Raw genomic sequence first — 27,798 nt, 5'->3', positions numbered from 1 at the left:
CTAGGGATCGACCAATATTTTATTTATATATAGATAGAGATATATATATACCGATAATCTGTGAGCTTTCATGCCAATAGCCGATAATTTACCGATATTCTGTACATTTACCGTTTTGAAAAAATAAACGATTTCTACACAAATCTACTGTTAACTGAACATGTTTATTATATTTTTTTTCTGCAAATCATTTTTTGTTTCCCTCTTCAGGTAAATGCACAAAATATACATGCCAGTCAGAATTTCTAATGGTTTCAAGAATATATGTGTGTGTGTGTGTGTGTGTGTGTGTGTGTGTGTGTGTGTGTGGGGAGAGAGAGAGAGAGAGAGAGAGAGAGAGAGAGAGAGAGAGAGAGAGAGAGAGAGAGAGAGAGAGAGAGAGAGAGAGAGAGAGAGAGAGAGAGAGAGAGAGAGAGAGAGAGAGAGAGAGAGAGAGAGAGAGAGAGAGAGAGAGAGAGAGAGAGAGAGAGAGAGAGAGAGAGAGAGAGACTCTGTTTTTCAAGTACATCCAGGGGTTGTTACCTTAGCCCAACATCCAGGGGTTGTTACCTTAGCCCAACATCCAGGGGTTGTTACCTTAGCCCAACATCCAGGGGTTGTTACCTTAGCCCAACATCCAGGGGTTGTTACCTTAGCCCAACATCCAGGGGTTGTTACCTTAGCCCAACATCCAGGGGTTGTTACCTTAGCCCAACATCCAGGGGTTGTTACCTTAGCCCAACATCCAGGGGTTGTTACCTTAGCCCAACATCCAGGGGTTGTTACCTTAGCCCAACATCCAGGGGTTGTTACCTTAGCCCAACATCCAGGGGTTGTTACCTTAGCCCAACATCCAGGGGTTGTTACCTTAGCCCAACATCCAGGGGTTGTTACCTTAGCCCAACATCCAGGGGTTGTTACCTTAGCCCAACATCCAGGGGTTGTTACCTTAGCCCAACATCCAGGGGTTGTTACCTTAGCCCAACATCCAGGGGTTGTTACCTTAGCCCAACATCCAGGGGTTGTTACCTTAGCCCAACATCCAGGGGTTGTTACCTTAGCCCAACATCCAGGGGTTGTTACCTTAGCCCAACATCCAGGGGTTGTTACCTTAGCCCAACATCCAGGGGTTGTTACCTTAGCCCAACATCCAGGGGTTGTTACCTTAGCCCAACATCCAGGGGTTGTTACCTTAGCCCAACATCCAGGGGTTGTTACCTTAGCCCAACATCCAGGGGTTGTTACCTTAGCCCAACATCCAGGGGTTGTTACCTTAGCCCAACATCCAGGGGTTGTTACCTTAGCCCAACATCCAGGGGTTGTTACCTTAGCCCAACATCCAGGGGTTGTTACCTTAGCCCAACATCCAGGGGTTGTTACCTTAGCCCAACATCCAGGGGTTGTTACCTTAGCCCAACATCCAGGGGTTGTTACCTTAGCCCAACATCCAGGGGTTGTTACCTTAGCCCAACATCCAGGGGTTGTTACCTTAGCCCAACATCCAGGGGTTGTTACCTTAGCCCAACATCCAGGGGTTGTTACCTTAGCCCAACATCCAGGGGTTGTTACCTTAGCCCAACATCCAGGGGTTGTTACCTTAGCCCAACATCCAGGGGTTGTTACCTTAGCCCAACATCCAGGGGTTGTTACCTTAGCCCAACATCCAGGGGTTGTTACCTTAGCCCAACATCCAGGGGTTGTTACCTTAGCCCAACATCCAGGGGTTGTTACCTTAGCCCAACATCCAGGGGTTGTTACCTTAGCCCAACATCCAGGGGTTGTTACCTTAGCCCAACATCCAGGGGTTGTTACCTTAGCCCAACATCCAGGGGTTGTTACCTTAGCCCAACATCCAGGGGTTGTTACCTTAGCCCAACATCCAGGGGTTGTTACCTTAGCCCAACATCCAGGGGTTGTTACCTTAGCCCAACATCCAGGGGTTGTTACCTTAGCCCAACATCCAGGGGTTGTTACCTTAGCCCAACATCCAGGGGTTGTTACCTTAGCCCAACATCCAGGGGTTGTTACCTTAGCCCAACATCCAGGGGTTGTTACCTTAGCCCAACATCCAGGGGTTGTTACCTTAGCCCAACATCCAGGGGTTGTTACCTTAGCCCAACATCCAGGGGTTGTTACCTTAGCCCAACATCCAGGGGTTGTTACCTTAGCCCAACATCCAGGGGTTGTTACCTTAGCCCAACATCCAGGGGTTGTTACCTTAGCCCAACATCCAGGGGTTGTTACCTTAGCCCAACATCCAGGGGTTGTTACCTTAGCCCAACATCCAGGGGTTGTTACCTTAGCCCAACATCCAGGGGTTGTTACCTTAGCCCAACATCCAGGGGTTGTTACCTTAGCCCAACATCCAGGGGTTGTTAACTTAGCCCAACATCCAGGGGTTGTTACCTTAGCCCAACATCCAGGGGTTGTTACCTTAGCCCAACATCCAGGGGTTGTTACCATTACCCAATTTATAATGAATGCAGTGTGTTTGTGTAGGTATGTAATGTGTGTAAAATAGGGGGGGCAGCATTTTAATTTTATAACATTTGTTTTTAAATATTTAATTTTCTAATATTTATTTTAGTCCTCCCCCTCCTTGCTTCTTACCTGGCCAGGGAGGGGGGATATGGCATTCCCTGGTGGTCCGGTGGCATGCACTCTGCAGAGGGGACTAACCAGCAGCTCCCATGTCTAACTCACAGCCTGCGTGCCGCGCGGGGTGTTGCCATGGTAACGCTCTGACGTCCGCGAGATTTAGACAGGGGAGCTGAAGGGAGCTGCTGGGAAGGGAAGTAAAAGTGTGCTGCAGGCCCTCCAGGACCGTCCTGGTTGTCATGCCCTGGTGGCGGCTCTGGTCTGCATTATCAGCAATATCTGTATCTTTATAGGCTGATACCGATATTGCTGAAAATTCAGAATATCGTCCCGACCAATAATCGGTCAATCCCTTCAGGTAACATACATTAAGTATTCAAGTTTCAGAGGTCAAAATACAGCTGAAGAGTTATTGTATAAAGGACTTCTAAAGGCACCACGACCACTTCATCTCAATGTAGTTTTAAAGGAACACTTTTGGGCACCATCTTTATGGACATTTGTTGGTTATGGTGCCAAGAGATCCCCGGGCGCATTGTTACCTGAATGGGTCAATACGTTATTGAACATTTTAACCTAAAGGACCAGTGCCGGATCTCCAATTCCCCCAGCAGTGTTTGACTAGACTGATCATCTGACTATCCATACCAGGGGTGCCCAAAAGGTAGATCCCCAGATATGTTTTAAAACTACAGCTTCCACGATGCTTTGTCATTCTAAAGGCATGCAAAGCATCATGGGAGTGGTAGTTCTCCAATATCTGGGGATATACCTTTTTGGCACCTTGCTCTAAGCCAGTCAGTAGCTAAACATTCATTTAAAAAACAAAAAAAAAGTACCTTCATGTAAGAAAGCACTTGGAGACTCCTGGCACCATAACGACTTCATGTTGATTAAGTTTGTTATGGTGCACAGTGTATTCTTCTAACTCTGCAGTTTAAAACGTAGTTTCCAATGCAGGGTTAACAGGCCTCTATTGGCTTCCTACCGGACAGCCACTAGAGGCACTTACATGTTAAAAATCAAGTCAAAGATTACAAGACTAATGTTCAGCGATTCGACGCTGACCGTTACCCATAGAGATGCATTGACTAAATCCAACGCTGACGAGATGCTGATTGGCACAGAGCGGCGTTTGTAAGCTTGTACATAGATTGAAGGCACTTTTGAGGCTAGCCTTCATGTATCCCCATTTTATAATTGTGAAATGCAGCGGAATATGTTGGTGCTATAAAAATGCTGATTGTAATGTGCACTAGCCATCAGTCATGGGCGACCAAGGCTCATTGATGCACATGGGGAGTGAAGGATAGCACGTGTAGTCTGATCACACAGAAGAGCTACTGTAGCACAAATTGCAAAAATACTTATTGCTGGCCATGGTAGAAAGATGTCAGAACACACCTGGCATCGCATTTTGCACTATATGGTTCTGTGTAGCTGCAGACAGGTCAGAGTGCCCATGATGACATCTGTTCACCACCGAAAGCGCCTTCATTGATGTGAGCTTTAGAACTGGACCATGGAGTAATAGAAGAAGGTTGCCTGGTCTTATGAATAAAGTTTCCTTTTACGTATGCTTCATTTAGACGGCATCAGGATGCACTATGGGAAGAAGGCAGGCAGGCGGAGGCAGTGTTGTGCTTTGAGCCAGGGCTTGACAAATTTGTTTGGGATCTAGGAGCCAGCTAAAAAAGTTGAGCCAGTTATTTTCAACGAGAGAGTGCAATTCTTAAAGGGACACTATAGTCATCAGAACCACTTCAGCTTGATGTAGTTGTTCTGGTGTCTATAGCCTGTCCCTGAAGGTAATTTTAGTGTAAACACTTGCTGCTTAGGAACACCTCTAGTGACAGTCACTCAGACGGCCAATAGAGTCCTGGGTCACTGCTGCATCACGTGCAGCACCCGTGTTTAGTGTCTCCAAGCTCTGCATGGAGGCGCTGAATGTTCCTCATAGATTCATTAATTTAATGTATCTCTGAGGAGATGCGGATTTGTACATTTGCTGTGCATGCCCAAAATCCTCCCAATACTTTCCTAAGGGAAGGGATTGGCTTAGCTGAGATCATAGATTGAGAATCTCAGCCGTGGTGAAACTGGCATGGAGTGGAAAAATAGGAATAAAGGTAGAGATCGACAGATTATCAGTCTGACCAATATTATCGGCCGATATTCTGTATTTTCGGCAATATCGGTATCGGCCAATAAAGATACCGATATTGCCGATAATACATACCAGGACCGCCGGGCCCATTACAGGCCGCGAAAGTTAGACAAGGGAGCTGCTGAGAAGGTAGGTAAGAGGGACCCCTCTGCACAGTCCATGCCACTGGACCACCAGGGAATGCCATATCCCCCCTCTCTGGCCAGGTAACAAGCAGGGAGGGGGGACTAAAAAGTTGAGAACATTTTTAATATTTAAAATAAAAAATGCTCCCCCCATTCTACACAAATTACATATCTTCAGAAACACACACTACACAAACACACTGCATTCATTATATACACACGGAAGGGTGGGGTCAGACAATAGCAAGGGCTGATGGGAGATTGAGGAGGGACAACGCAGCTAGTTTAAGCTGGTCTGGCAGTGTCCCTGGGACAACGCCTTGCTGGGGAAGCAATAGGACAGGAAAAAGGGGGAGGGGAAGAGGCACAGCCAAGCAATACATTCAGCATAATCCTCCTCTGTGTCTGAGATTAATTATCTCCAGGTACAGAAAAACACGCAATTTAAAACACCCCAAAAGTACCCGCCAAGATCCATGGAAGTCACATCCTCGGATAGCCCTGATCTGGGTGACCAACATATCCAAAAATCACCCAGATCGGTTCAGTGGTTTGGTTTCTCCATGGAAGTCACTTTTTAACATGTCTTTTTGCAGGGCCCATAATCCTGGGGCAAGGCTGGCAAGGAGGCCCCTCCAAGTACCAGTGGCGAGGTTACTTTCGCCACAGCATGTTTTTTCTGTGCTTGTAGATAATTGGATTACATTAGTACAGTTCCTGATCCAATTACCTCCCATGCACAGAGGAGTGATTATCTAATGGAATATGGGAGTGTCATGTATTTAAACACCTTTGTCATTGGTCTGTGACTTTGTGGTACAGTCCCCTACAAGGTCCAGGGGGGAGTGCCCCTTGCATGGGGACATGCATATAAGGCCAGTTGTGGCTGCCATTAAAGATGCCAGCGTGCACGCCAAAACTTTGTGTCCTCCTGTTATTGGAGGGAAGGAAGATTTAAACCCTGTGTCTGCTGTTCTAGCTTGCAGGGGATTCAACGGGGAAAGTCCTTGTAAGGACTTAAGCTTCCAGGACTGAGTGTCGTCCAGTGCCTGGGGGTGTCTAGAGCGAATTACCCATTCATCTTCAGGAAGGAGCGGTGCCAGGGACCCAGTCACCCAGTCAAGCCTCGACGACTTTGGGCAGAAGTGCTGCGGTTTGTCCCCTGCTCCAGCTAGGAAGCGGTACTTGGTGGAGGTACCCAGTTGGGGTACAGAGAGCTCCGTTACAAAACAGTTTTACTGGCTAATGTAAATTTTGTACAAATTTGGCATCGGTCTTCAGTACACAGAGCATGCTATTGACAGACAGCCAATGGCCACCCATGTCCTCCCCTGGCCAGGACCAGGACAGCAATGGTTACCAAAACCAAAGTTTTCTTGAAACACTGTTTTTTGGTTGGAGTAACAAATGTTCAATACATTTTACAGAGCAAAATAGTTTCACTGTGATGTAACATTTTTTTTAAAATATTTACCACAGAGTTGATGCTTGGAGTTTCTCCCAAAAGTTGTTTTCCCAGCTATAAATCTTTTTATTGATTTTTGTTCTGGCCTTTGCAAATTTGTGTCCAGACTATTAAGAGACACTCTTTTTAGACCTCTTTTTTTCTTCAACTTTGGCTTTTTGTATTTAAGGTTATTGTGCTTGTGGAAGCTGAAAATCTGCCAGTTCACTTGTTTCAGTTTGGGAACAAAACTTGGAACTGCATGGGACAGAAGGACACTGACCCTAAATACCCTTGTTCATTTTAGCATTGATAAAGGTGTCTCTGTGGGAAGTTCATAACAGGGCTTTAAATCTCCAATTGGCTATTGACGAATGAATATTTAGCCCAGGCTCGTAGAAATTCATCCCATGTAAGTGTGCCATGGATCCTCAGATTGCAGTGACCTGGATTTTAAATTTGAGGCCCCTTCATAATGTCTTTTTATTGTTATTCGTAGTAGTAGTAGTAGTAGTATGTATATTTTTTTTTTATTTTTTTTATTTTTATAACCCAACGTTAGATTAATCTTACTCCAGAATTATATGAATCTAATCTTTTGATTTTTAATTTTCTACAGTGGCATACACATGACCCATGGGGCCCCGGTGTGAAAATTGATCCGAGGGCGCCCCCACCTCATTTAGAGCCCCCAGCCAATGCTAATAGGTGGGGGCCAGGGTGGAGACTGTACGTCTGCCCTTATCAATAGAGGGCCCCCAGCCGCTGCTAAGTGGTGGGGGCATGGGGGATGACGACAATAGGCCCCCCTCCCCATATCACTTTGGTGGGAACTAGGTCCCCCATTTAGTTTAATAGCCTCCACTTGGGGGCATGAATGGGTGCTGGGGTGGACGGGGGACACTATATTCGCCTCATGTTAATTTAATAGGAGCCCCACCATGGGGTTTCTTTGTCAGGTCCCCCTTTATTGGTTTGGGGTGGGGTCTTGTACATGAAATGCCCAGGAGACTCCAGGTATGTTTCAGACAAACAGTGTGACTACTTATTTAGTGCCTATAGATAAAGGTCTTTGAATGCCAAATTGTAGCAAGCAATGTCATTGGACTTGGAGAGGTGAAAATGTTTTGTGTAGCATGACTTGTCCACTTTGATAGTTCTAGTTACATTTGATATTTTGGGCAATTTATTGCTTTCTCAATGTATCTCACTTTCTTTTTGACATACTTTTTTGTGTCTATTAAAAAGAATTTGATTCATATGAACACATTTTTACACAACATATATATTTAGTTATTTTGGCTAAAGGCCTTCTCACATATGCGTCAATAGAATACCCACATGTCAACGTTTCAGTTCCAATTATGAACTTTTCTTCAGGACGATTAATAAGTTCTTAATTGGAACTGAAAAGTTGACATGCTGTTTTCGTGATGGAATGAAGGAATCATACATTTTGAAGGCCGAGAGTTTGGGTATTCTATTGAAATTTATAGGTATATTCCAATGAATCATGGCACTCAGACGCTTGATCCTTTTTCAAGACACCATTCGGTCTTAAAAATGTTGACACACCTGCCTTGTAATATGGAATAAACACATTAGTATTTTTTTCAAAGAACTGTCAGCTTCCATATTTCTACAACTCATTGGATTATATGTTGCCTTAATTTAGGATGAACCTGGGTATTAAATACATAAGCAAGTTAAAATACAAGTATGAGAGCCATCATAGCTACAGGTGTGTAATAATCTATATTTTGTGTATGTATATTTTTCAAACTTTATTGGGCCACGTCTCATTTGAGGTAATTTAGCATTATAGCATTCTGCTATTTTGCTAGCCTTAAAAATACATATATTTTAAAAGAAAACTGTAGAACTTATATGACTAAATTTATATCAGCCATTTATTTACAATGAGAAAGAGGGAGTCTGATATATATAGAGTAATAAGCAAAGCTGCACATAGAAATCTATAGTCTTATTGCTTGAGTCTATGAACTTTCCACTGCTATGTTTAATTAGCAGTCAGACACACACGTGTATTAATTTGCTAGGAGAGTTACTGGGTCTCCAGGAGTTCATCTATATGGGTTTTGCTAACAATTTGTCTGCAGCTCATGTTAACACAAATATAATCAAAGATGAACATTTTGAGATCTGAATAACTTGAGGTTTTCAGACCACATCCCACCTCCACCCCCATTGTATTCTTGAATAACCTTGGAATGTTGTAGCACTTTGCATACATCCCCGTGACATCACAGGACATCCTCAATGGTTCCTGTATGTGTTTTACTTAATTGTAATTCTTGATTGTCTTTACTATCCCAAACTATTTATGGAAAAGTCCAGTATATGTAGACTTCATTTCCTTCTTTATGGTGTATATAAGTGTTTATGTATTCACTATTGTATGAATATATTTTACAGCAAAACCAAATTTGTATTACTTCAGATTTCTTTGGCTAATGCATTTGTTACTGCCATCTTAATTCTATTTATTTTCCAATGTGGTCTGTATGGTTAAATGGACTTCATGTGATCAGTCAACACATGGATGTGCTAGTATGATTAATATCAAAGGTGCAGCCTCTGTGATTGAACCAATCTTAAGCCATTGGTCACATATAGGATATTTCAACTGGTGGCTAATCATGACTCATGAAGAAACACACCATGCTTATACATGGAGAGATGGTAAGAGGGCACTAGAAAAAAATGTCAGCACATCAAGGTATTAAAGGCACAGTTTAAGATCCCTTGACCCTGAAAAGGACTCTATTTAACCCCTTAAGGACACATGACGTGTGTGACACGTCATGATTCCCTTTTATTCCAGAAGTTTGGTCCTTAAGGGGTTAAGAAGGTGGAATGGAAATAGGGACACTATATTTATATTATAGCAACCAGCTTATTCTCCCGCACTTATAGTTTAACACTGAATGCCACCAAACAGCCTTCACCCCAACCTATGGCAGATTACACACTTGCCTCCAAGTGTGTAGTCAAAGAGGAGCATTGGAGACCTAGGCACCAGCGCTGTGGTCCCTTGTCATAGAGAATCATTGCATGCAGTGATGATAATGATGGAATTTGAAAGAAGAGGGTGTAGGCCATAGAACATAACCTTTGTTTTGATCGCCCCTAATTTATGACTAGGAGCCTATGTTCAAGTACGAGGTATCAAACCATCGCTAGATACCCTCTCCCATTGTTGTTTTTCCCTTTTTTTTTATAATATTTTTTAAAAATGTAATAAAAACTATTTGAAAAGATAATCTAAAATGTATTTGTGTATACTGTACTGAAATTGCAATTGGAAATGTGCATAGCAAGAACGTAGTTTTAAGTATTTGTTTATTTCTAAACTTTATTTTTTTTTTTTTTACACATTTGAGAGATGCCAGCTGTGTTTGCGTTGGCCCTCAAGGGGTTCAGCTTTTCACGTCAAGTGGTCAGATGGCTTATGTGACTCCTGTATGAACTGGCCTTGTTTGTCTGATTTCTGGGAGCAATGGATCTTCTTTGCAGCTGCATTGTCAATGACGTTTTGGCTGCTGATAATTCTGGTATCACATCATCATACCAAGGGCTTGGTAATGGAGAAGCTGTGCTTAGACTGCGATGTAGAATGAATGCAGATGCAAATGGTCTGTTCTCAATTGTTTACGGATTTCCTCACCTCATGCGTTGCTCTGGGTTTCACTTGACGTAACCCTTCCCACCCTCTCGGGAAAGTAAAAAAACACTGCTCAGTTAGCAATGAACTGCTTAGAGCACTGCCAAAAATTATTTTAATTTAGTAAAAAACAAGGTACTGTATATACTAGAGTATGAGCCGACCCGAATATAAGCTGAGGCCCCTAATTTTACCCCAGAAAACTTATTGACTCGAGTATAAGACTAGGGTGAGAAATGCAGCAGCTACTGGTAAATCTCTAAATAAAATTAGATCCTAAAAAAATTATATTAATTGAATATTTATTTACAGTGTGTATGAATGCAGTGTTTGAGTGTGTGATGCAGAGCCTTGGTGGGGGTGGGCATTTTTATTATTTTTTTATTTAATTTTAATAGTTTTTTTTTAATTATTATTATTTATTTTTTTAATTATTAATATTTTTATTATTTTTTTCGTCCCCCCTCCCTGCTTGATACATGGCAGGGAGGGGGGGCTCTCACTCCCTGGTGGTCCAGTGGCATTGGCAGTTCAGTGGAGGGGGGCTGGCAGAGAGCACTTACCTCTCCTGCAGCTCCCTTCTCCTTCGCGCCGGTCCGTGCAGCTCCCCTGTCAGCTCACACTGTAAGTCTCGCGAGAGCCGCACTATGACCCCGCGGCTCTCGCGAGACTTACACTGGGAGCTGACAGAGGTGCTGAAAGGACCGGCGCGGAGGAGAAGGGAGCTGCAGGAGAGGTAAGCGCTCGCTGCCAGCCCCCAGTCTGTATTATGGCAATGTAAATTGCCATAATACAGACAGTGACTCGAGTATAAGTCGAGTTGGGGTTTTTCAGCACAAAAAATGTGCTGAAAAACTCTGCTTATACTCGAGTATATACGGTAATCACTTGCCTATCTTTCCCACTCCCCCTTTTAGACAGCTGTCTGTAGGCACCTTCCATCAGTTTGGCAGTTATCCAGCCCAGTGCTCACTATTTTGCAGCGGTCTGTTGCTGTTTTTTTGATCTTGGCACACTTACCCCCCATTTGTAGGAGGTAGGAGCTTTTGACTGTAAAAGCAGACAGAAAGAGCACTCGCTTTTCAAAAGCAACCGACAGTTGCAAAACATTGAGCATTGGGTCGAATAACTGTCAGTCCCATTAAAAATGCAAGAAAGTAGGTGGCTGTCAGCAAGGTAGGAGAGTGATTTAAAAAAAATTCAATATGCGAGAGTTAAAAAAATAAATAATAATAATAAAAAGGGTAATTTTCCTTTTCATATTCATGTTTGAGTCTGTATCTCACAAGGTGCATTTGTGTGTGTAACTCAGAGAGTGTATTGAGGAAGGCCCATTCAGAGGTTTTGTATTGAGACTCTGAAGTTCTGATGGGAGCCTTGGGTTAAACTTGCACTCCCGAACAGCAGCCACATTTGAAGGAGCTAAACTTTATTAAAGGATCACGGTAGTCACTGTAACCATTTTTAATGTTTTATTGCTACACGAGAGACCTCAGCAGCCTATCCCTTCTGTGCTGCTTGGGATAATAAGGTAGCATTAGTCTGAGCAGCAATGTGTGGCTGTGAATGCCAGCCTATCACAGATACCCGTTGCTGGTATGAGTTGGTATGGCTAAAAGATAGTGTGTATTCCCTGCCTTAGCCACATACCCAGTGTGGGATAGACTATGGGAAGCCAGGGATCATCATTCAGTGTTAACTGCATGAAAATGGCTTAATATTGACAGGAGGGACAGCGCCAGGGAACTGCAGGCTCTATAACCAATTTAATGAGATGAAATTGTTATAGTGCCTCCAGTGTCCCTTTTAAGCCACTCTCCTGATATTATAAGGGGTGTTCAATATAGTGACTCTCTCTCTCCCTATTCTAATGATAGAAGCGCACACACAGCAACATCTCTCTCATCAAGCTAGTAAAAGAATAGAAATACATTTGACCAGCATCGACAAAGATTATTTTTTTTTACTTTTTTTCTGGGTGCAATTAATGTAGTAAATTAATGTAGTCTTGACCTCAACCAGGATTCTACAGCAATATTCAAAAAAATTTCAATGTTGAGCACCTTCTATTTGTGCATTTGTCATGATGCAGAACGTTTCAACCTTCTTCAAAGCCTTACTGTAGGTTGTTCTGTTAAGCCATGGCAAAGAACAGCTGTTGCCCAGTCGAGGCAGGCTTGAGACATGTACTGCCCAAAGATCCATGTCGGTTATTAACTCTGCGTTTATAAACCTGTCTCCAGCTTTCACATCCTACAATCACCATCTAAGGTTGGGCAGAATCTCACTTGATAATGTAAACGTTTTGTTTCCGACTTTTCATTGTGGCTGAAGATGGGACAGGGTGTCTGTGCCGAAGAGAAGTGTTTTTTATTTTGTCACTATTGAGACTTAATTTTTAGCCAACAAATTCTATCCAGTGATGGACGGAATTGATTTCCTAATGTGGAGAATTAAGTTCTACTTTAGCAATATAAAAGATAAGCGGAAGAACTGTGGACACCCAGGACCAGATTAATGTCAAGCCGACAAATGGTTTTCCTGTTTACTGTGAGGGCTACCAGCGGCCTCCAAGCACAGTACCAGTTATAGTGCCTCTTTCAACAAAAAATCTTGACCATTTCCTTCTTATATATATTTATATGTATGTTTGTGTGTGCACGTTCTTCCATCTGATTTAATTTTTTTCATTCCCACCATTGTTTTCAAAGGTGGGAGAATAAGCCATTGTCAGAAAGTACAGTGACACTACTCACATTGTGTCGTTTTTTTTTTTTTATAAAAGGTAATTTTTTTTTTTCTTTGCTTTTGGAAACTATAGTAATTGTTTTGTGTATTTAAATATTTTGTCATTTTTATTTTAGTGTAGAAGTTTGTTTATATATATATATATATTATTATATTATATATATATATAATTTTTTTTTTTTAAACCTTTTATGACGAATTAAATTGTAGAGAATTTTATTTTTTTTAAAATCTCTGTTTTAGATTCGTTAGATTCACTCTTTACTTCTTTTTAGGGAGACTGATGTTAAGTTATTTTTTTTTTGGAACAGAAAGGAAGTAGTATCTACAAACAGTTCTGCGTTTTGTCATTTGTACTAGATATTCTATTTTTACCTTGTCAACTTAATGACAAACTGTGCTAGAGTGAAAGAGGGTTTGGCACACTTTTATTATTCTTCCTTCATTCTGGATTTACTCAGTTGTGGTTGAAATACTTCTAAGAAGTCACAAAGCAATCACTAGTCCGTGTGTGTTTGTGTGTGTATGAAGGTGATCTGAACATATTGATTGGCAGTGACCATTGGTACACAGTACAATGCATATTTCACTTTTATTTATTGGGATGGTAATACAGCATAACTGTCACCGGAGAGTTTTGAATATAGATAGAACAAGCTTTATTAAAAATGCCTAGTATGTGTTCACCCCCAACCCCCCACCCCCCTATATACAGCGTCTGGTAGGACTCAACATGCTTATCTGCTTATAAGGGATTAACATTTAAGGCTATGTTCGATACCATCTTGTATAATCGATGCTGGTGTAATTTTAAAGGAACACTCAGAGAACTTCAACAAAATCAGAAGAAAGGTGTTCTGGTGCGAGGAGGTCCCATGCGCGCTGGCTTACCTTCAGGTTTTAAACCATTAACAAGCAGTTTAGGTCTTGAGTCCAGCACCTGGTTTATATACCCAACTATTTACATTTGAGCTTGAGGCTTCAATCAGGAACCTCTTTTATTTCGTTTTGTGATTAAGGTATAAAAGGGTCTTTGCCCGGTCCACGGCTTTTTAGTGGAAGTCTTGGACTCACATGAAAGAAGCTGGTCAGACCAAAAGGGCACTGGACTGAGGACTTTGCGGTAAACCATTCGTTAATGGTTTAACACCTGAAGGTAAGCCAGTACCTGGGACATCTTGGCACCATAACAACTTTACTGGGATTAAGTTGTTCTTGTGCTTGGAGTGTTTTTCTTTAATGCATTTATATGAGATGGCTTTGCTAATCTTTAGCTGGAAGTTTTCACTAGTCTCAGTTTTCATTTGGGGGTTCTAAAGACACTTTGTTTTATTAATTCGTTTTGTGTGTGTAACTGAATGCATATTAATCCAGTAGGACTCCAGTGCTTTTTGAAATAGGCTGCCTGGTGTTGCAGGTACAGATTACCACATCAGAAATAGCTGGTCTGGAGTTAACTTCAGGAAAAAAAAAAACAGCTCATAAATTTTTGTTTTAGTGTGTGTACAAGCTCTGGCCGGAAAACATCCAGCCATGTTTTTATATACAGAGAAAGGTCTGCGCAACATGAATGTAACCTGACAGCCAAGGAGAGTGGACTGGAATGCGCATGCGTAACAATGGCTAGTTCACTGTGGCCGTCACATTCAAAATGACTAAGTTAGTAGAGCTTCAAAGATGGTAGAGAATCTGTTGAAAGATTTGGGTTCATGCCACTTCTGGCTTTTCCCCAAACTATAATCACCTTCGAAAGGGAAGAGATTTCAGACAGTCAATGAGATTCAGGTGAATAAAACGAGGTAGTTGGCGATTCCAACAAAGGATTTTGCAGAGTGTTTTGAACAGTGGTAGAGATGCTGGGAGTACTGGGTGAGGTCCCAAGGTACTTACTTTGAAGCATTGTTGTCCTATGTACAATGTTTCTCGTATCTTGAGTGAATAAATTGATTTTTCATATAACACAGCTGGATACTTTCCGGGCAGATCTCGTATAGGTATATAACATACACAAACAATCTACGAGATCCTGCACTTGACAAGTCACCAGTGTAAAGACCAGAAATATAGTAACCAAGAAGAGCGCACTCAACCAGATCTATGCTCAAGAAAATAAGTGCTTTATTCACATGGGAGAATCAACATTTCAGCCGTATGTGCTTTTAGACATAGTTAAGGAGCAAGGAATCTGTATGTGCAGAGCTTCAACTAGACACGCTACTGATACAGAGGTATCTGCAATTTTTGTGCTGGGATCAAGTTACATGACTGGCACACGTGACAGACAGCAGTCGAAACTCTAACCTAATCATGTTAGCATGACTGTGTTATCCCTCATTGCTCCTCCATAGGCCTCAGATCAGTGTCTTCAGCTCCTCCTCAGACCATACGCGCATGCATGTGCACACAGAGGACACAAATTGAGGCTTCTGAATGAGGCTATTTCCTTATGAAGACACGGTCTCTTCCAGGGAAAAGGGGGAGGGCTTGCAAATGTTGCACCTTTTGTAAGCTCATTTAAAATATACTCACAGTGAATACATACATACATAAATAAATAAATACATGTATTCATTGAGGGGTATATATTCTAAACAGTAGTTTTTAGTTTAAATTTGTTTTTTTCCTTTCAGTGTGGCCACTCCACACCACCTTTTAAACTTCCCCAATTATTTACACGTTTAGTATTGCAAAAACTAAAGATTTAAAAAAAAAAAAAAAAAAATTGTATTCGTGTTGATGCAATAAATGAGAGAGATGGAAATTGCGGTTGAATACACACATAGCAAATAATTGCTTTGGTCCTTATGTACAAAACAAACAAACTGAAGCTGGATCCTTAAGGGGTTAAAGATGCTTTGTAGATGAGTATTGCATGTCGCAGGTTTTAAATTTGAAATATGTCCTTCAGGAGAACCAAAATCTGCATTTATATTGTTCCCCTTTTTAGTACTCTGCATTGTTCGATATGAATATAATACCTGAGCCTATTCGTTTCAGCATTGTTGGACCCAAATGAAATATTAACACTGCCAGGACTGCTATTTTCAACAGTCTTATTGTTGGCAACCCAAATAAACAGCAATTTATGCAAGAATTGTATCTCTGAAGCTCTTTTTAGATATGCCTTAATGAACACATACATATATTAATTGGGAAATATCTACTTAACAGTGATTTAAAAAAAATAGGTATTTGTGGAATGTTCCTTTAATTATATAATGCTTACGCTCTAAATACTGTTACTCCTTGCAGGGGTTGTCGTACATGGAAGTTCCTGTCCCTGTCTACTTTGATCATGTTTATTATTGCTGCAGTTACTTGCAGTTTATATACACCCTATCACAGCTTCCTTGTGTTCCTTCTAATTAAATCGTAGCACAACTGCTCTCCCACTATAATTAAATCAATACCACCTGCAATCTGAAAAATGTCTCGAAACCAAGCCATATCACAGGGTAATCAGTGTGTTAAAGCTCACCTATCCGAATCCTGTGAATAACTCCTTAATTTTACATCTCTGGTCCAAGAGACACTGCTAAGAGTGTAGAGCACAGTATTACAATATCTTTAGCTTGACATTATTGGGGGGAGGGGGAATCTTTGTTTGTGAATAATTTTCACTTTTTTTATTAGCGTCAAAACATTTTAAAAATATATATATTTTTAAAATTATATCCTGCACTTTTTGTAAAATAACAGTGTTTGTTTTATGAGTCTGGAGTGTCCCTTTAAGTTTACTTCTCCTGACACACAACCCCTTCTGCATCTTCCTGTCACACAGTGTAATCAAGGGATGGCCATAAGGAAAATCTGCAGCTGTTAGAGAAGTAAAACATCTATTAACATATCTTTGCCTATTTCTATATATTATACACAAGAAGAGAAGACTTAAACTCAGCTCTTGATACAGTAGTAAATCAATCTGGGGCAAGAAACATCCAGAATGTAAGTGATTTTGATGTTTTGTGTGTATTTTAATTGTAATTTGTTTCCAAGTTTACTGTGGATTTTTTTTGTTTCCCTCTTGCATTGAGTTTGACATTTTAAAGGCTTTGTATGAGGGCTTGTTTAATTAGATACAAGTTTACTGAAAGCCTGGCTTTTGTCAATTGCCTTAAGGATCACAGATTTTGTCCAATTGCTACTTATTAAATCTATGCATACTGTCATGAAAAAAATAGGTACACAGTAATTTCCAGGACACTTCGTAGTCAGTTGGTTAATTAAACTGATGATTAACCATCTCAGTTATTTGTTTGTGTGAGTACTATCATGGAGTTCTCTTCTTGCCAAAGTGGGAGTTCCCTTGGTCTGCATTGCTATGAGCTAACAAAAATCCCCTTGAGACTTCCTTAAACATTGTGTACAAGCGCAAAAACAAAGAATATGAGCATTCTGAGACTGGGGAAAAAATCGTAAAGAATTCTAAATAGCTTATCCTTCAGTTATTACTGCTCAGGACTCAGATAGAAATGTTACAAAGAAAACCTATAGTTTTTACATATATGACTGACCCTGACCATAAGGGCAGTCTAGAAATGAAATGCTAGCAAGTTCCCTTTGCAAAAGAGATGCAACAACCCCGAATATTCATTCCAGCCTTCTCTGGGCCTCGTCAGCGAGGTGTACCTGATACCTCTCTAGGTAGAGCGCATGGGATCCACATCTGGATTACCCTTTTAACTTTGGGAGAACGTAACTAAATGCATTGCAACAAATCCAGAGAATTTGAGAACAAGCAAATATTTACAGAAACTTCTTGCACCATTACAAAGAGAACCTATACCTCTAGTTCAGCGTAGCTTGCCAGCATTTCTGATCTGGACTGCCCTTATGGTTGAGTTCAGTCAGATATGTAAATGGTATAGGTTGTCTCTGTTATGGCCTTAATGAGCAAAAGCATTTTTGAGACCTGAGATGGTATTAACTGAAGGGCTAGCTATTGAGATTTAAATCTTAATAACGTGATTTATTTATTTTCTTTCTATTATGATTTATTTATGATCAATATATAAATTTAAGAAGAAAACTAAAAACGGTACATTTTATAAAATAATCCGATAAGGAATGGGTGTTGTGCTAATTCAACTACATCATGAAGCATCTGTCATTGGACCTTAAAGGGACACTGTAGGCACCCAGACCACTTCAGCTAATTGAAGTAGTCTGGGTGCTGTGACCCTTTTGCACCTATAGCTGCAGTGTAAAACATTGCAGTTCCAGAAAACTGCAATGTTTACATTGCATCTCTAAGTCTGCCCTCTGTGGCGGTCAATCAGACAGCCACTAGAGGGCTTCTGGAACCCAAACGGACTTTTGGTCCATTATCTGACGCTGGACGTTCTCTAGGACCACCAGCGTCCGATTTTTTTATTTTTTTTATTTTTTTTATTTTATTATTATTATTGATTTTTTTTTCCGATAGGAAAGCATTGAGTAATGCTTCCATATGGGGAGGTCTAACGCACGTGTGCAGCCATTGCGGCATATTTCTACTTTAATTGCTTAAGGGAGTGTGCATTGAATGGCCAGTAAAATGCCCTTTTTTTTGTATTTTTAAGCATGATAAAGCTATTTATATCTCTGCTTATCTGGAGAACTAGGTCAAACTTTCCTAGGTAAAACACGTGTGCGTTTGTTAAACTTATGTCTACTTAATGAATAGTTTATAGGTCACTTCCTTTTGTGAATTTTTTGTCCTTGTGATGGAATATCGTTTTTTAAGTGTAAATTAAAAAATATATAAGTCAGCGCCAACTAACACACAAAATACCTGAAGGCAGCAACCTAAAAAAAAGGGGATCCCTCAAGACCCTTATAACTAATATAAAACAAGACAAGGAAAGGTTGCACCAAAGATATATATATATATATATATATATATATATATCTCAATAGTAGAGATTGTCCTAGTAAGAGATCCTCTTGTATAGGTGACTGTCATAGATGAATCAATATAAAGTACTTGATAGAAAATTAAAAGATCCTCAGTTGAAACAATGAGTCAATTAATCAGAGCGCTCCGTATCCATATATAAAAGACAAAAAAAGGAGGACAGCGGATAGTTCAATAAATGTGATTAGAGATATGTTATAAGTAGAAATAATGGTAGTACACTCACATTTATGCGAGCTATAGCCAGCTCTAGTGTAATAGGTGTACAGCGGTATAATCCCCATTTATAGGATATGCAGCAAGAGTCCACCTCAGGAGCGATATCCAAAAATCCTCTCTTGGTCGGAGGGGGCATTAGCTAACTCTGCCACCCACTGTGTCGGGCAACTAAATGGCTTTTCTGGGATGAAATCCATCAGGCCCGGTAGCATAAAGGTAGTTTCAAGTTTCACTGGGGAATGCCAGCATCACTCATACATTCTCTGAAGGCCTTCAGAATGAGGGCTGCGGGAGCTCTGCAGAGTTGCACAATTTTGCAGAGATGATGCTCTTAATTTGTAAATACTGGAAGATGAAAGAGTTAGGCAAGGTATATTTGTTCTGGGAAGGACAATATAGTACCTTAGCTACAAAGATCTCCCATCGAGGAAATCCGTGATTTTTAACCAGTAAGTCACCGGGGACCTGACTGCCCTCCATATCCACCAATTGCAGAGTGCCATTCGGTGCATGAAGTTTCTATGCAGCCTCCAAAATGGAGGCTCTGAAGTATAGTAGGAGGTTGGGGAAACCCAGTCCACCCCTATGATTCTTGTACAGGGCCTTGTGATTCCTAGTTACCCCCTGGATGGATTAATAAGGCATGGTAACACCCTATTCAGTGCAGAGTATTGGGTAGATCTCTCATATTTACCAAGAGTGCCTCTATCAGTGGAAGGCACTGTATTAATAATGCTGGGGACAATAACCACTAACATAGATATGCAATGTGAAGCAAGCTCCCATGCTGTGGCCTTTTGGCGAAGAGTGAAGGCCAGCCTTATGCTCACAGACTATGGGCCTAGTCCCAAGATCCACTAAAAATAGCTGTTTTGACTAGGGGAAATGGGGTATTAAAACAGCCTAGATGCCTACTCTGCCTCCCAGTCGGAATGAGGGACTTTTGGGTATTGCCTGTACCCATCCTGCACATTGAGCACCTGACAGGGAGATACCCTGAAATGCTGTGGAACTGTTTCCCAGATTGGGGCTGTGCTATGTTACCCCGGCCACCAATTAGGCCGGAATTTCAATGCTTCCCTATGGGGAATAGAGCGACGCTGGAGGTTCTCACACAGCGTGAGGACGTCCAGCGACGCTCTAGCACAGATAATCTGTGCTAGGGACCAGGAAGTTCCCTCTAGTGGCTGTCAAGTAGACAGCCACTAGGGGAGGACTTAACCCTGCAAGGTAATTATTGCAGTTTATAAAAAACTGCAATAATTACACTTGCAGGGTTAAGGGTAGTGGGAGTTGGCACCCAGACCACTCCAATGAGCAGAAGTGGTCTGGGTGCCTGGAGTGTCCCTTTAATTTTTCCTGTTCCTTTACCATTATAGTCTTGGCTAAGCAATAGAGAAAAATTTTGATATTTGGAACACATGTAAAAATATCATACAAAGTACAACATTTGTGTGCAAACCTCAAATGTTTTTGCAAAATACCATAATGTATAGAATGGAAATAAATTCTTGAATTTGATTTTAGCATTTTGGGATATTGAGATTTAATACACAACTGCAAGGCAGTAATAGCCTCTAAGTTCTAAACAAAATGTCATAGAAGATCCAAATCATATTATGTACTCAAATGAAATTTGATTGAATGTTAAACAGTAAGAACTTCTAACCTGATGTGCTTGTGTTCAACAGAAGTGTGTTATTAAAGAAAAAAATAAGCTACAAAATCCATTAAAGAAAGTCACACCAATTTTGTGATATTTCAAATGGTTCCTTCCCCTAGTAATAACAGGTTTTATTTAAAAAAAAAAAAAAAAAATAATGCTTTTAATATGATGGTTTGGAATGTGCTTTTGGAGGGGAGGGGAAGGGTTTAAGCAGAATATTATTTTTTTTGTCTCCCTTTTATAATAAATACGAGGCTGTTTTCTTTTTATCTGTGCATCTAGTCCAAAATTATTTCAAGTAGTGGAACGCTGTTTTAATCAGAAATAAAAAGAACCAGTCCCGTATAAAGAATTGTTTTACAAATTAGGGTGTTTGTTTCTCTATGCTGTTCTTATTTATTTCTGTTAAATGTTTTTTTTTTTTTTTTTTTTTTTTTTTTTATTTGTTTGAAAAAGTGACCTAGATAAATAGGCAAGTCCATATTATAAAAACACACAAACATAAGCCCTGTGCTCAAACTCATTGCTGCTACCCACGAGTGGACATCACGAGAGGTTTCTGTAGATTAAGTGTAATGTTTTCATTATGATCCAAGCCTTCCAAACAAAGCCGATTTACACGTTTCCTTTGATGGATTTGGCTTGATTTCTTTTTTTAAATATTTATTTTTTTGACAATTTATATTAAAAATATAACTAGCTCTTTTTAAGTCTGAGATATGTCATCCATACATGAAAAGCAAGATATAAAGCTCTATTTGTAGCATCAATCATCGTTTAGTGTTTGCAGCCCGATGTTGTGGACTACATGTTTCCTCATGCTTTGCCAGCATTATAGATATAGGAAAGTTATGGGAAATGTACTTCATAATATATGGAGTGCCAAAGGTTTCCTACCCATGGTCTAGCTTTTTGTTTCCTCTATTAGAAAAATACCATCTATGGAACCTAAATGTATGTTCTGATAAAATTCAGTGTACCCTAAAAAGAAACATATTTGTAAAAAAAAACTAATGTAAAAACTAAATTATGGATATTTTCCATCTGACCCCTCCATATACTATTACAATGTAGATGTAGACTGTGTAACTATATTGATTAAATTGGTTAGCCACTCCAAGGAAATATATCTGCACTTGGACATCACAAACCCTTAGAACACAATCTCTTTCTCTCTTTTTCTCTCTCTCTTTCTCTCTCACACTCACACTCAGACTCAGACTCTCACACACACACACACACTTTCACTAGGCTGTAATGTAAACACTGCATTTTCTCTGAAAAGACAGTGTTTTCAGCAAAAAGCCTGAAGGTAATGATTCTACTCACCAGAACAAATTGAATAAGCTGTAGTTGTTCTGGTGACTAAATTGGCCCTTTAAGCTCAGTGGAGCTAAACTCAAGAAATAGGCAATTACCCAGAGCACCTGCTTTGTTAAAAACTTCTCATTGGGAAGTCTTTGATTGGACAGCCACAGAAAGTCTTGGCTGGAGAAAAGTAGGGGGGCTGTTTTGGGGTATACACCCAATGAAAAAATAACAAATTCATGTTTTAATTGGGGGCTATAGCTACTAAACCATGATTCTTATTTGGGGAGTGAACTTTCCCGTTAACATTGATTCAGAGGGATGTTTGCTTTCTTGTTGACTTTTTCAGTGTACAAGTATGCAATGTGCTTTTATATAGTGGAGGTTTGCATTAATGGACCAGTTCTTGTTATTTTTACTATGTGTTTTTTTTTTTTTTTTTTTTTTTTTTTTTTTTTCCATTTCTAGGACACTTTTAATAAACAGAAAATATGTTACAGACCAAACAGGAAAAAAAAAAAAATACTTTTCAGAACTTTTCATAAATCTTTCCCAATGTGTAACCGGTGATGAAACAGGAGAAAGAATGATTGGTAAAGTGTGGGATTCACTATAAATTTCTATAAAATCGGTCTCGTAGAGAAGCATTTGCTTAGGGAGTGTGAGAGGCAGCAGATTGTTCTGTAATTAGTAGAAAAATGAACCGTTTGGAGTTTGCACGGAACTGATCAATAACTTTGCTAAGGTCTCCTCCACAGTGTTAGGGGGTCATGCTGGTCATTTTTTTTTTTTGTCAATCATTTTTTATTGATGTACAGAATCGCATGGGGTACAGAAAGAAGATTGGGATACAGTACAGATTATACATAGCAGGTGTAGTCTAGTACATTGCATATCAACCCCAGTCTCTCATAGATCATATAATGCAATAAACATGTGGAGCTAAAACGCAGCAATATGTCTTAATATTGAGTTCGGCCGATCTCTCGGTTGAGGGATTATTTAGCTGTTCGTTATCCTAGGTTCTTTCTTTTTTCTTTTATGTTCTCCTATGTTAGTGTCTTTCCTTCCCCTGTCCTCCCACTCTCACCTCTCCCCTCTCCCTCTCACTCCCCTCCCATATCCACTCCCCCCTCAGCTCCCTCCTCCTCCATGCCCCCTCCCCCTTCCATAGAAAGTGCCATCCCTGTGGAGTAATGCGTTCATGTGTGGTAGTGACCGAGGCCGTGTGTGCAGGGGTAGATTTTTTTCCGTTCAGGCGATTAGTGAGCAGCTTGTGTGTAGGACTAGTGCTCCCCCCCGCGATCTAACCCCTCCCCCCCCCCTCTTGGGGGGGAGGGGGGGAGGGGGTGCCGCCCCTCCGACCGCTCCGGCAAGAGTGCACCCATGATGAGAGATCTCGCCACGGCCCGAGCGTGCCACAGGTGAGGAGCGTTGTCAGGTGTATGTGGGTGACGACTGGGACGTGTCAAGGCCGTCCCCTGGTGCGTGTCACTACAGGGCTATGTGCGTGTTAGGTCCAGGGCGATTACCCGATAAGTTACTGTCGCTCGTCTCAGTCGTCCATCCCAGGTGTCCCCACCGGGTGCACCCTGTCCCCACCGCACGGATCACATTTTCACGTCTGCTCAGGTCATGAGCTCCCCTCTCGCTCCATATCTCCGTCTCGGCTCCACCGGGCCCCTATCCCTCCAATCGTGTGGGGGGGGGGCTGGGAAGCTGGGTGGGTGAGCGGGGCCACAGAGGAGGAAGAAGAGAAAAAAAAAAAAAAAAAAAAAAAAGGGGGGGGTGGGGGAAAGGAGGAAAAAGAGGAAGAAAAATACGGTGTCTCCCTAGATCTTGACGTCTAGGCGGTAGCCGTCCCTGCGGCCATGTTCTGCCTCTGGGCCATGAAGGTACACCAGGGGAGCCACGTGATGGCGCATTTGTCTCCTGTTCCGTGTAGCGATGCCGTAAGGGATTCCATACTATATATATCTTCTACCCTGGTCATCCACTGTTCCACTGTCGGCGACTCCGTCGAGCGCCATTTAAGTGGGATGAGAGACTTGGCTGCGTTAAGCAGATGTTTGGTGAGGGAGCGTTTATAGGTGGCAATAGGGCGTGTGGTGTGGTGGAGTAACATTGGCAGAGGCTGCAACGGGAGTTCCGGCTCTGCAATGTTCGTGATTTTGGAGTGGATTTGTTTCCAGTACTGCTGAATTTTGGGACACGACCACCAGATGTGGATGTCTGTCCCCCCTTCGGCTCCACATCGCCAGCAGGTGTCTGGGAGCTCGCTATTCATGCGGTGTAGTCTTGCAGGGGTCCTATACCAGTTGACCGTAATTTTATAATTAAGCTCCTGGAGTTTTGAGCATACTGTGCCTTGGTGTGCGAGGACATGAATCTTCTCCCACTGTTGCTCCGTTATCGACTGTTCCGTGACTCGCTCCCAGTGGGACATGTATTTCGGTGGCGCCCGTGGTGTGGTCGTGATCATCATGGTGTAGAGGAGGGTGATCCCCTTCAGCGGTCTCTCTCTGGCTGCGCACATATGTTCGAAAGTGGTGAGCTCTCTGTGAAACAGGTGTTTGCCTGCCGTGGTTCGGTAGTAATGTTGTATCTGGAGGTATCGGAATCTGTCCATTAATGAGGTGGTGCCTTCCGGTCCCAGCTCCCTGAGTGGCTTCAGCCCTGTCGCGGAGCATAGGTGCCTCATGTAAGTCCAGTCCATGCCCCCGAGACCCGTCACGTCTGCTGGTCGCAGGCCGTCAGCGATTTCCGGGTTATGGGTGATAGCCGTCAGGGGGCCCGGCGTCGTGGTAAGCCTGTCTGTCAGTCGGGTGGTGATCCATATCTGCATCGTGGCCCGGATAAACGGGTTTCGGGTCGTGGCGAGGCATTTTAGAGGGTATCTCGTCCACACCGCGGACGGTAGTTTATGGTTCGTTTGGTCATCTTCTAGTTTCCGCCAAATTTTGTCAGATGTTGGGACGTGCCAGTCCACCAGACGTAGTAGATGGGTTGCTCTATAGTAGTGTATTATGGATGGGAGACCCAGTCCCCCCCTTCGTTTGGGTAGGGACAGGAGCGTCCCGCTAACCCTGGGCCTACTCGTTTTCCATACAAATCGTATTATATCGGTGTTGAGCGTCCGAAAGAAGGCTCTGGGTATCATGATCGGGATCGCTTGAAATAGATAGAGGAGTCTCGGGAGCAGGTTTAACTTCAGTGCATTGATTCTCCCAAACCAGGAGATACATAGGCTACCCCAGGTCGCCATATCTTTTTGCAGTGTGCGGAGGATAGGTATGAAATTTTCTTGATAAAGGCGAGTCGTGTCTCTGGTGAGCCAGATCCCTAAATATTTGATCTTGTCCGCGCACCATCTAAAGGGGTACTGCGTTTGAATGTGGGCTGTGTCCGAGGTGGGTAGATGGAGTGGGCATGCTTCTGATTTATCAGTATTGAGCTTTAGATTGGACAGGGTTCCATACTCTCGGAACCTAGCGAGGAGGTTCGGGAGTGAGACGAGTGGGTTGGCCAGGAAAAAGAGGAGGTCGTCCGCGTAGGCCGCCACCCTCTGTTCCATGCCATGGCAGTTGAGGCCCGTCACTCCCCCATCCCGTCTGACCGCCCCCAGGAAGGGTTCCAGGGAGAGGGCAAACAGGAGGGGGGATAGAGGACACCCCTGCCTCGTGCCATTGCGGATGTTGAACGGTTGTGATAAGGCGCCGTTGATGCGCAAACGGGCCGTGGGAGTTGTATAGAGGGAGGCAATCCAAGTTAACATGTGCGGTCCGAATCCCACCGCACGGAGTGTCGCCAGCATGAATCGCCAGTCCACCCGATCAAACGCCTTTTCGGCGTCGGTCGAGAGGAGCAGGATCCCCCTCCGGTCGTCCCCTGCCATGTGGATCACATTGAGGGCTCGGATTGTATTATCACGCGCCTCTCTCCCAGGGACAAATCCCACCTGATCCGGGTGCACCAGATCCGGCAGCACCCGTCCAACCCTCAACGCCAATACCTTAGTGAACAGTTTCAGATCGGCATTGAGTAAGGAAATCGGCCTGTAGCTGGAACAATTCGTCAAGTCCTTTCCTTCCTTTGGGATTAGCGAGATGGTGGCTGCCAGTGTGTCCCGTGGGAGGGCGCCGCCCTCAAGCAGGTGATTGAGGCTACTTAGTAGATGTGGCAGCAGGATATCTTGAAATTTTTTATAGTAAGCTGCGGTGAGGCCATCCGGGCCTGGTGCTTTGTGGGCTTTGGTGATCTTGAGGGCGTGCTTGAGCTCTCCTAGGGAGATCGACTCCTCCAATGCCGACCTCTGATCTTCCGTTAAGGTCCGGGACACGTGCTGGTCCAAGTAGGATGCTATTTTGGTCTCGCGTCGTGCCTGCGCAGATGCCCCCCGGGTCGTTGGTATATTATAGAGTTCCGTATAGTAGTGGTGGAAGGCCTTCGCAATCCCATCAGGCATTTGAACAAGTGTACCGGTTCGGTCCCGAATTTTAGTTATGTGTGAGAGTCTCCGCTCCCGCTGCAGTCTTCTGGCCAGGAGCCTCCCGCATTTGTCAGAGTATTCGTAGAAATGTCTACGCGATTTGCGGATGGTCCGGAGGAGGCCCTGTGAAAGCAGCTGCTTGAGGTTCCGTCGCGCCTCCAGGAGTTCTTTATAGGTGTCTTCCGACAGCGTGGTCTTATGGAGAGCTTCCAGGGATGCTACTTGCAGCGCCAGTTGCGTGGTCTCTTGTCGCATGGCCTTCTTACGGTGAGTGCCGTGACGCACCAGGAAGCCTCGGATCAGGCACTTGTGTGCCTCCCATACCGTCTGGGGTGCTACGTCTGGGGTGGTATTCTCCTCGAAGTACTTCTGCAGTGCGTCTCTCATCTCCATGGTCGTTGCTAGTTCTTCCAAGACTTGTTCATTGAGTCTCCACTGTCTCTCCCGGGGCTTATAGAGCGGAGAGGCGATGTTAGTCCGGACCGGCGCATGGTCGGACCAGGTGGCCGTCTGGATCTCGCTGGATAGCAGAAGCGAGAGGAACTCTACAGGAAGGAAAATGTAGTCCAATCTGCTATAACGGTTGTGGATAGTTGAGTAATACGAGTAGTCCCTTTCTGCTGGGTGGGCTACTCTCCACGAGTCCGCCAGTCCTGAGCTCCTGAGCGCCGCTAGGGCTTTACGTTGGTAAGATGCCGGGAGCGAGCTAGATCCTAGGGATGTGTCAAGTCGTGGATCTAGTGCTAGGTTAAGATCACCTGCTAGTATTAATATGCCCTCCCTAAAGCGTTCCAGGGTGCGCAGCGTGTGTACCAGGAATTTATGTTGCGCCGTGTTAGGTGCGTAAACGCATGCCAGGGTGTAAAGTTGTCCAGCGATCGTGCCCTTCACAAATATATATCGGCCTTCCGGGTCTGCCATCTCGGCCTGGCTCTGGAAGGGTATCGTGTGGGCAATGAGGACCGCCACCCCTGCCTTTTTCGCGTGTGGATGGTTAGCAAAGTACCCGGTAGGGAAGCGAGAGTCTCGCAATGCCGGAGCGTTATGTCCCTGGAAGTGTGTTTCCTGAATAAATGCTATTGACGTACGTGTGGACCAGAGCGTGCGTAGAAGATGAGAGCGCCTTTCCGGCATATTCAGACCTCTGGCATTGTGGGACCAGAGGCTGATCTCTGCCGGTGTGAAGTTGCCGGCCATGTTACCGGAAGTCCGAGGTGGGAAGGAGAAGAGACAGAGAGGAAGAGGAGAGAGAGGGAAGAGAGAGAGGGAGAGAGAGAAGGAGAAAAGAAAAAAAAAAAAAAAAAAAAAAAATTAAAGGGGGGGGGGGAAGCTTTAGGGGGAGGAAGGGAAGGGGAGCGAGAGGAGCCCGGCGAGGCGCCCGACCTGAGTAAAGTTTGGGTTACGCGGTCCGGCCTGTCCCGTAAGTCCTCCTACCTCTCACTACCCCTCCGGTCCGTGTGATTCTCCCGATTCG

The 27,798-nt window shown here is 43.0% G+C and overlaps 1 protein-coding gene across 7 annotated transcripts in view; it reads left to right on the top strand.

Annotated features, from left to right (window-relative positions):
* Positions 1 to 27,798, top strand: part of RALA (RAS like proto-oncogene A) — a 227,512-nt gene that overhangs the window by 160,243 nt on the left and 39,471 nt on the right. The window contains exon 1 of one of the 7 annotated variants that reach the window (XM_063452142.1): positions 11,153 to 11,174. The exons of the other annotated variants lie outside the window; for them this stretch is intronic. The gene's annotated coding sequence lies outside the window, so the exon portion shown is untranslated. Of the gene's footprint in view, positions 1 to 11,152; positions 11,175 to 27,798 lie in introns of those variants that run through there. 7 annotated transcript variants of the gene reach the window in all.

This window comes from Pelobates fuscus, chromosome 4, assembly GCF_036172605.1.
Source record: "Pelobates fuscus isolate aPelFus1 chromosome 4, aPelFus1.pri, whole genome shotgun sequence".
Classification (NCBI taxonomy): domain Eukaryota; kingdom Metazoa; phylum Chordata; class Amphibia; order Anura; family Pelobatidae; genus Pelobates; species Pelobates fuscus.
Note: the sequence above shows the minus strand (reverse complement) of the source record. Positions and strands in the feature narration are given on the sequence as shown.